Genomic DNA, 11,142 nt, shown 5'->3' on the forward strand with positions numbered 1-11,142 from the left:
TAAAGGAGGAAAAACATTTCTGTGTTCACTTGTTTCCTGTTTTTTGTTTTTTTTTAAATAGCACAAAGTGATACTAAAATTTTTATAATGGCTTTCCCTCTCTTTTATGGTAAGTATTATTTGGTATCATGTCATTTGCAGGTGGGGCTAGGACCTGTGATGTGGGCATGGTATTGGCAAATTTGTTTTTTAAATATTTTACTTTAATTTCTGTCTTCTACTTTGTCATTTATTTTTTAGATTGTGTCCCCGTAATATCATAATAGACCTTTGGGGTGGGGGGGGATTTCTTTTCAACTGTAATTTTTATTAATTTCAATAATAAAGGATTAATCAACAAAACAACAATGTATTAAACAGTGAGTAGAATAGTTACAAACAACAGAAAACAAAGAGGAGGACTACACAAGACAAGGAGAAGAGAGTAAGGATAGGCATGAGGGAGAGGATGAGACTTCTCATCTTTGGAGGCCATATTAACACAATTTTTTTTAGTGGTTGGCTTATTTCTCCTGTATCTGGGGCTGAAACTTGTAGCCACAGTTACAAGAGGAATGCTGCCTCATGTCCATAACTGCAGAGTGGATAGGGGTCCTCTAGGGCCCAACAGCTCTTACTGTTTATGGTCCCTGGTGGATCACATGAATGTCACAGAAGGGAGCCACATCATGGTGCTTCCCATTGCTGTATACACAGCGGTCATTGAGCCTTTTCTATAGTGGCTCTGTCTGCAGTTACAGCCAGCTTCCCAGTTCTACAGCTGCATGACTTTGTGTAATTTCTTAACACTACAAGGGCGTACGGGAACATCCTTGTAGAGCAGGGGTCGGCAACCGCTGGCACGCATGCCATGAGTGGCACGCAATGCTTACTTTCCTGGCATGGGCAGCCCAAGTCCTTGCAGAAGCAAAACTGCTATTAGTATACTGTGGGGTCTCTTTAGACCACATAGTATATTAAGCGGAGCCCCTTGTTTGTCTCTTGGCCCTCAGCTTATTATACTCTGGGGCCTGAAGAGACCCTAGAATATAATAAAAGCTAGTGAGTGGCACAAATTGGAATTTTTTTAAAGTTAGAATATTATACTCTGTGAAGGGGTCACTATCGGACATAATACAGTGTACAAGGACCACTATGGGACATAATAGCATGTGCAGAGGCCACTATGGGACATAATAATGTGTACAGGAGCCACTATGGGACATAATAGTGTGTATAGGAGCCACTATGGAACATAGTACCTTGTGCAGGGGCTCAGTAGTGTAACTAGGAATGACGGGGCCCGTGGCAAACTTTTGACACGGGCCCCCTCCCCTTCTTGACCGACCCCAAAGACCTCAACCGACTGACCCCCCGCCGCATTCCTGCGCGCTCTATTATACCCTATAGTGGCCCCAGTACACAGTATTATGCCTCATAGTGGCCCCAGTACACAGTATTATGCCCCATAGAGGCCCCTGCACATACTATTATGCCCCATTGTGTACCCTGCACACGGTATTATTCCCCATAATGACCACCCATGAACAATTATTATACTCTGGGGTCTTTTCAGACCCCAGAGTATAATAATCGGAGACCCGGGGGGGGGATACAAACATAAAAAAACCACTGTTACTTACCTATATCTGGCTCCGCTGCAGTCTTCGGTGGTGTCGGCCATCTTTAATGATGTACTGACGTCACATGACCCCGGACGCAGGCCCGGGTCATGTGACATCAGGGATGTCACACAACTAGACCCGAAGCCTGTCAGGAGCATGGAAAGGTAAGTAACACGTTTATTATGTTCCTTTACCTTTTCGGGGCCTCATCATTATACGCGGGAGTCTGAAAAGACTAAATGCACCATGTGAATTCAGCTTTACATGGCAGTAAAAGTTCCAGTGCCCTAAGAATATAGCTGCATTTGTATTTCCACCATAAGGCTGCTGCCATATGGTGCTCCTGGACACAAATAATTAACACTTATTGGGGGCTGCACAAGTACTTTCATTGCATCAAAGACATACTGATAGGGAATTTAGATTGTGAGCCCTATATGGGACAGTCACTTTCAATGTCTGTAAAGCGCTGCGGAATATGATGGCGCTATACAAGTAAGCATAATAAATAAATGAATTGCTTCTAATGGAAAAGCACAGATGATTCCCAGGAAATAGCAGTAAACACATGCATCCTGAAGCATCTTGTGGCAGCACTTCTGAGTTATGGTTTGTGGTGTATGACTTTAGTATAGGGGTTGTCAGCCATACAATTATTGCCCGGCACTCATAGGACCTCATGTTTGATTTCTTCATTTAAATTGGCACAGCAAACAAGAAAGGTTGCCTACCCCTGTGGTAGGGTTAAGAGTGGTCCACCTGGACGTACATACTCTATGGGCAATCCAGAACTGGTTAACATATTTTTGTTGTTTTTTATGCATTATTTATTGTACTGTATGTGCAATAATGAAAAGGAAAGAAATGTTTTCAATACAGTGATGGCTGTAAGTATTGGCACTTCTGAAATTCTTTCAGAAAATTAAGTATTTCTTCCAGAAAATGTTTGCAATTAAACATGTTTTGTTATACACATAATTATTTCATTTGTTTGTATTGGAACAGTACAAAACACACAAAAAAGCCAAACGTTATATCATTTCAGGCAAAACTACAGAAATTATTCAGACAAAATTACTGGCACCCTCAGTGCACATCATTTGGAAAAATAATAATAAAATAAAATCAATTGCTTCCTATAGCCATCAACAAGTTTCTTACACCTCTGAACTGAAATTTTAGACTACTCTTCTGTTGCAAATTGCTCCAAGTCTCTCATATTTGAAGGGTGTCTTCTCCCAACAGCAATTTTAAGATCTCTCCACGTGTTCAATGTGTTTTAGATCCGGACTCATTGCTGGCCACTTCAGAACTCTACATAGCTTTGTTTACATTAATTTCTGGGTCCTTTTTGAAGTATGTCTGGGGTCATTGTCCTGCTGGAAGACCCATGACCTAGAATGCAAACCATGCTTTCTGATACTGGGCCGGCCATACATTGAGGCCCACAATACTTATGCTTCAGTTTTAATGATGCCTTTCCCACAGTCAAAGCAGACAGTGCCAGATGCAGCAAAACAACTCCAAGACATCTTTGAACCTGCACCATATGTGACTTTTCTCTTCCGTCCACGTCCAGTGAGATTAGCAACAGTGCCACGGGTTGTAAACTTTATTATATTGTGCATTGTGGACAATGGTACTCACATCTGTTACTTGACATCTCCCTTCTAGATAATTTAATGTTCACTTTTTTGTTACTTAGGAAGATTCTCTTTAAATACATCCCGTCTTGCTTATCTCAATGAATGTAGAAGATGGTTCTTTTCTTTCTTCACACAGTGAATGGAGAGGGGAGGGGTTGATTCTGCTCACAGTGTGCACAGACATGTCTGCAAACTGTTACTGTGTTGAAAAAACTGAGCGCTTTGCAAATCTCACAGCTATAATGTAAGAAAAGTCTTTTTTTTTTAAAATGTAGATTGTGAGCCCCATATAGGGATCACAATGTACTTTTTTTTTTTTTTTTTTTTTTTTTTACTATCAGTATGTCTTTGTAGAATGGGAGGAAAACCATGCAAACAAGGGGAGAACATACAAATTCCTTGCAGATGTTGTTCCTGGTGGGATTTGAACCCAGGACTCCAGTGCTACAAGGCGGCAGTGCTAACCACTGAACCACTGTGTTACTCTGTAAGAAAGGTCTTCTAAGCACTTGTTTGTACTTCTGGCTGCTTGTGTGATTACAGATGGGATATTATTCACAGACAGCTTTTAGCTTTCCTGATTGTGATCATAGATTCTTTTTCCCCTTGTGTTTTATCTGCTTGGTTGCATGTATTTGCCCTGTATTTACAGTCTAGAGTTCCTGGATCTCCTATATTATTGTCATTTGGACTTTTCTCAGGTATTTGTTTGCAATTGGATAATTACTCCTAGCAGAATGGCAGAATATCATCAGTCATGGATGGGGAGGGGCAACCTACACCTTATTATACCCGCTCACATACTCAGACACAAATGTAAACTATGTTTCAGCCATAATTTGATTATTAGCAGAATAAAAACTGATAGGACATCATGTACGAAGGCTTATATGGTCATTGAACAAACTACACAGTAACACCCTGCATATATTTCAACTTTTCATGAAAACCAGGGTAACCTTTAAATCATTATACGTGTTATTTAATATTCTTATAACATGGTTTAATATGGCCATACAAATGCATAACAACCAAAATAAAGAATATTCAAAGGGATAAAACCTACTGATAACACAAAAAATGCCAATAAATCCATGTCTATAAGCAGTAGTCATTTTAGCATCATAACACTGTGTCTGATTGCAAAACAAAACTTCCAGCTGCTATTGTAGCTCGATACAGTTTAAAACAAGTGCACAGACTTTATTTAAGGTACCCCAAAAGTCCAGCCTACAAAACACTAGTTCTACAGGTACTTTAAAGTATGTATGTTGTTAAATACCTTAAAGGAAATAGAAAGATGTAAAGAGATTTAAACTCTGTGTATTGAAAAACACCTTAGAGAAATAAGAGATAGATAGATAGTAGATAAATATATAGATGATAGACAATAGATGGATAGTAGATAGATGATAGATAATAGATAGTAGATACATAGATGATAGATAGATAGATAGATAGATAGATAGATAGATAGATAGATAGATAGATAGATAATAGATAGACATATACTGTAGATGAGCTACCTGTAAGACGAAACTTGGAAAATATCGAGTTCATGGAAGACAGAACTAAGGAAGACTAAAAATATCTTAAGGAAAAAGAAATAAGGACAAAAAGGAACTTTAAAATACAAGACAAGAATCCTACATACAGGACTTGGCTGTAAGCAACAGGAGCATCATATCTGACCACACAAGAGCTGAACATCTAAAGGTAAGGCCATCTGGCTACCAAACAGATTATCCCTCTAGACTCCAGCAGAAATAAGAAAATTGGGAACACCATAAGAATCTGGGAATTTTGTAAAACTACAATATGGATATCCAAAATTTAGAAGAAGTATGCCCCAATACTACAGCCCTTAATAAGACAAAGCTGAGGACTGCATCCCTGCACAGCAGGGAGTCAGGCACCCTGGAGATCGTACATCCTAACAACCTAAGCTTCAAAGAACAGAGAGCCATAAAACATGCCACACTCAAGGAACATCCAGAGATCCTGTTTGCTGATTACTCTCTTAATGGAGAGACCAGAAGAACCAATTTAATATTCTATACTAAGCAGCCATCTGCCTGGCACACCGCTCTGTCCACCCACTATAAGAAAATTACAAAAGGGAACAACAGCACGGGCAGACGAATTAGTGTAAAAGACCCATGAAATGATGACGACGTGATGAGGAAGGGACACGCTCTGTCCGGAAATGCGTAGCCTCTTTAATGCTTTGACTTTTTTGTCTACTCCATGTTACTTTGTAACATTTTTATTTTGGACCCAAGAATAAAAGCTATGTTTTAAGAAAATTGCTGTCGTGCTACCTGGTTTGAAGCTGGATTTTTTACCATTTAATACCTTCAATGACGACGTGATACTCACTATAACCGTATACAATACTGGTAATATTACAATACAGGGCAGAAAAGTCAAACTACAGCAGTTTGAAGATGCCTTTCCAAAGATTAAGAGACTGGCACAAACCCACAAACAGAAGACCGACACCTCTGCCTGCATAGAGACTAACACAGGAGAGCCATCCCCTCTATACAGACACCGATCAGCAAACCCCCCACTGACCCAACCCACAATCCCCCTCACCTTTCACTTGAGATCCTCAGAGACTCCTTATCTCAACTAGAAAGAGATTTCACACACTTCAAAGAACAAATTAAAAAGAACCTCATTGACAACAACACAAATAACCAAACAACTGCTGAGCCGACCAGACTGAAATGTGTAACCCTGCAGAAACTAGAATGTGATCTTCATAAACTATGCCAAGAAAACGCAGAATTGTGGAGAGTGATAGCAGATATGAAATCTCAGATACAACACCTCACCCAAGAGAGAGGGTCAGAGAATGAGGGGGTTGAGAAACAAAGGACAGACAACAGACAGGACCCCAACAAAGCAGAAGGAAATACAACACAGGAGAGACCAGATCTGCCCCCCACCCAAAGAACAGAACCAGAGCTACCCCCTACCCTGACTCAGCTAGCAGAGAAAGCGCAACAACAGTTCCCAGATTGTAAAATCACCCTGTCATCTCTGCTTCCACAAAAAGACATCTCTGAAGACATCATCAGAGATATCAATTCAGAGCTGGCATCCAAAATCGGATCAACATCAGGTATCACCCTGGCACAACACCCCTCCATAGACAAGCGTCAACCTATATGATGACAAACACCTCAACAAGCAGAGAGTCAGTCTTCTAGCCAAAGAACTTAAAGACATAGTGCTCAACAGAGACCCCCAGCCCATACCCCATACAAGACAAAAACCTGTGGAGAAGTCACCTGTGGAGAAGTCACCTGCCAGGAGAAAGACCCATACACCATACCCCCCTCAACATACAAGACAAAAACCCATGGGGAAGTTGCCTGGCTGGAAAATATCCCAAACACAACATCTCCTCCAAAAAACTGGAAATGGGGACTACTATAAACCATAGCGGAAGACACCTGTGCCATACAGAACAAGGCAGAGCACAGACATGAAGGAGATAAGAACCATGTTCAGCACCCTGTGCAACACACTGATCCAGACTGGGATCCACTACATGGCCACAAGTCAGAAACCCAGCCCGTCCTCTGCAGGACAGCTCATTACAAGGTATACCAACCAAAGATGACACCACTGACTATCATTAGCTGGAATATCCAAGGGCCGAACACCTCAGCCTTTGGATCCAAACCAAACGATCCAGACTTTATAGACAGACTAAAAAATATCGACATCCAAATCCTCCTAAAGACATGGACCCAGGCAGAAGATGAATCCCTAACACCCATGGGCTACAAGGAATTCTCTGTTGCTGCCCAGAAAAGCAAGACCACCAAACTAGGCCGCCACTCAGGAGGCATACTAATATGGTTCAAGGAGGAGCTTAAAGAACATGTGAAAGCCATTAAACATGGTGACAACCACATGTGGATAAAAATAAGCAGCTCCATCCTCAATGGCCAACACGACATCTATCATTGTGCAGCATACATCCCCCATCAGAGTCTCCCTACCACAACCCAGACATCTATGAGATCCTACAAAGGGAAGCTGTCCAGTTCCAGTCCTAAGGCAGAGTGCTGATCTGCGGCGACCTAAACGCCAGGACTGGCACAGAGAAAGACTTCCTGTCCTCTGATGGAAACCTGCACATCCCGGTAGGCCAGGTCCACTATCAGGAGTCTGCACAGACAAGAAGAAATAGCTATGACATAGTCATAAACAACAGCGGGAGACATCTGCTGAACCTGTGCCGGAGTCTGGGACTGTAAGTAATGAACGGGAGTACCATAGGGGACTCTCTAGGATGCTTCACACTAAACTCCCACGTGGGCAACATCGTGGTGGACTATGTCATCACAGACGCAGACCCAGCAGACATAGATGCTTTCATAGTCACCCCTGAGACACACCTGTCAGATCACAACCAGATCTTGCTGTACATGAGATCCACTGACAAGCCACTCACACAACAGCCCCACCAGATTGGTCTCTACAACCTGCCACCATCCTTTAAATGGGCCAGTCACCGGGCCACCGAATACACCAACGCGGCTATCCGACCCGAAATCAAGGAACTGCTCACAAACTTCTGTATCAGCTCCTACTAGCCAGACCAAAAAGGTGTCACCTAAGCAGTGAAGGACTTCAATAACATCCTGTACACCACAGCAGAACTAGCAGGCCTGAAACAGACAAAGCCCAAGACACCGACTAACAAACAGCCGTTCGAGGTATTCGATTCCAATCGAATACCATGAGGCAAACGCACTAAAAATTTGTATCCCCTCCCACCTTCCCTGGCGCTTTTTTTGCACCAATAACTGCACAGGGGAGGTGGGACAGGAACTACGACAACGGAGGCATTGAAAAAAAATCAGAAAAAGTAATTGGCTGGCTAAATCAGGTGACCTCCAATTTATACGAATGGTGGATTTAACATTCAGTTAATTTGAGACTGTGAACTATGTGACTGTGAGACAGGGATAGATGTACAGGCAGGGTTAGCTAGGGATTACTTTTATTTAGGTGGGAATGTTACTCACATAGCTCTTTGGAGCTCTATCTGGTCGAGATCCCTGTCAGCTTGCGATATGCGGGAGCTGACGTTTTCCCATAGGAATGCATTGGACAGCGTTGATTGGCCGAATGCCATACAGAGTACAGCATTCGGCCAATCAACGCTGGTTCTGCCAGAGGCTCGTCTGTGAGGAGGTGGAGTCTAAGATCGAACCAGAATGGAGAATGCTCTGGACCTATCTTAGACTCCGTCTCCACCGGCAGAACCAGCGTTGATTGGCCGAATGCTATACTCTGTATGGCATTTGGCCAATCAACGCTGGTCAATGCATTCCTATGCTGAGATGTAGCAGTTCTGGCCGTGCGCTCAGCTCGTCTATACACCGGACATGCTGCCGAGTTGAGCGCACGGCCAGCACTGCTACACCCGAGATGTGAACCCTGCTGCACACTCAGCTCTGCTGCATCAGAGATGCGCTGAACCCTGCTGCAGCAGGGTTCAGCGCACACTCAGCTCTGCTACATCTCTGATGCAGCAGAGCTGAGTGTGCAGCAGGGTTCAGCCCATCTCTGATGCAGCAGAGCTGAGTGTGCAGAAGGGTTCAGCGCACACTCAGCTCTGCTACATCTCTGATGCAGCAGTGCTGAGTGTGCTTCAGGGTTCACATCTCCGATGTAGCAGTGCTGGCCATGCGCTCAGCTGGGCCGCATCTCTGGTGTATAGGCGAGCTGAGCGCATGGCCAGCACTGCTACATCTCGACATACGAACGCATTGACCAGCGTTGATTGGCCAAATGCCATACAGAGTACAGCATTTGGCCAATCAACGCTGGTTCTGCCGGAGGAGGCGGAGTCTAAGATTGGTCCACAGCAGTCTCCATTCTGGTCCGATCTTAGACTCTGCCTCCTCACACATGAGCCTCCGTCAGAACCAGCGTTGATTGGCTGAATGCTGTACTCTGTATGGCATTCGTCCAATCAACGCTGGTCAATGAATTCCTATGGGAAAAAGTCAGCTCCCGCATATCACAAGCTGACAGGGATCCCGACATAATACAGGTACTTGGACATGTTAGATGCCCCCAGGCATGCTTCCCCTGCTATCGCAGTTGCATTCCAGGGTGTTGGCATCATTTCCTGGGGTGTCATAGTGGACTTGGTGACTCTCCTGAGTCAAAGAGTGGGATCTCCTGAAACGAGCATTTTTTCCCCATAGACTATAATGGGGTTCGATATTCGTTCGAATAGTCGAATATTGAGGGGCTATTGAAATAAATATTGAATATTGAATATTTTACTGTTTGCCCATCTCTAATAATAGATAGATAGATAGATAATAGATAGATGATAGATAGATAGATAGATAGATAGACAGATAGATAGTAGATAAAGAGATGATAGATAGATAATAGATAGATGATAGATAATAGATAGTAGATAAATAGATGATAGATAGATAGATAGATAGATAGATAGATAGATAGATAGAACCATTGACAATCCAGACTTATATTTTTCTCATGTAATAACTAAGCAAGTACGCATTTACAAAATAATTTCCCAGAAATAGAAATTGATTTACTGTAACTAACTCTAAGTCTTACTAATGGAAAACTAACAAGAATGTAAAAGTTATAACATAAAGATGCACTTACGTGTGTTGTGGGAGAATACGGTCTGTGAGGAGTTAGCTGAGTGAAGTCTACACAGCAAGTAAAGGCATGGCAGGGAAACTAGCAGTAAAATGAAGTAAATTCCCCCCCAGGCACATTGAAAAGCTAGTAAACTATGTGGAAAGGTGATACATAAAACCATATTCTTTATCAGATTGTGAGAACTACTGTGTAGTATTAAGACTACAAATGTTAGATTTTATAATATATGCTTTGAAAGAATCTTAATAAGTTACTAACATTATTTAGTATATTCATTGGAATAATATATGACATTAATATTATTATATTTGGAAAGAAAATAAGAAACATAAAAACACAAAAAACATTCTATTAGGTCAGACAGAGAAGACTTACTGAAAAATAATGGGATAACTCTTAATTTTCATATAAGGGCATTCTGCTCTGTATAACTGCTAACATTTTAGTCCATAACTACATACGGATAATTAAAGGGTTATTTTAGTCAGTCCATATTGTCATGTTGAAAAGAACAGAAACAATTTATGTATTCCTGAGGAATTCCTGTTAAGAAAATGAATAACATCCAGGGATTTTTTTTCTACCAACCTCAAAATGTTTCCTTTTTTTGGTATATTTATCATTATTATGTAGATTTAGCCCAGTCATTGATGTTAAGCATATTCTCCAAGCCTCTATCAGTTGCTGGTTAGTAAGACGTCCAATTTTTATACTCCTTTAGTAAAATGTTGTAAGTACTATACCTTCCCTTGGAAAACAATATTATATATAGTGAACATCGGAATGTAAATTGACAATAGTCCCTTTAGGCTAAAGTTCCTTCTTCCTGTGACAAAAATCATAACTCTTTTCTTTTCTTAATGTAGGATTTAATAGAAGACTGGAATATTCATGTTATAAGAACCCTGACCGTAGATTCATGTTAAAAGATCCCTGATTATAGATTTTATTCTCTTTTTTCATATGTTTGCTTAAAATGGGGCCCGAATTACCATGCCTTGGATGCTAGTTTTCTGGCATTCTGGAAATGAAAAAACTACATTTTTTGTCACTCGAGAATGGACTTTTCCTATTTTCTGCCCCTTTTTTAATACTGGCCATATGGGCAGAAAATAGGAAAGTCCAGCCACTCCAGTCCATAACTCAGCCCATCACATTTACTATAACTTACTCCAGAAAACTGGGTTACACCAGAAATCAATGTTCATCAC

At 41.6% G+C, this 11,142-nt stretch overlaps 1 protein-coding gene across 1 annotated transcript in view; it reads right to left on the bottom strand.

Annotated features, from left to right (window-relative positions):
• Positions 1 to 9,971, bottom strand: part of LAMB4 (laminin subunit beta 4) — a 129,245-nt gene extending 119,274 nt beyond the window's left edge. The window contains exon 1 of the mRNA XM_075274149.1: positions 9,932 to 9,971. The gene's annotated coding sequence lies outside the window, so the exon portion shown is untranslated. The remainder of the gene's footprint in view (positions 1 to 9,931) is intronic.
• Between the last annotated feature and the right edge of the window lie 1,171 nt (positions 9,972 to 11,142).

The sequence above is a fragment of the Leptodactylus fuscus genome, chromosome 5 (assembly GCF_031893055.1).
Source record: "Leptodactylus fuscus isolate aLepFus1 chromosome 5, aLepFus1.hap2, whole genome shotgun sequence".
Classification (NCBI taxonomy): domain Eukaryota; kingdom Metazoa; phylum Chordata; class Amphibia; order Anura; family Leptodactylidae; genus Leptodactylus; species Leptodactylus fuscus.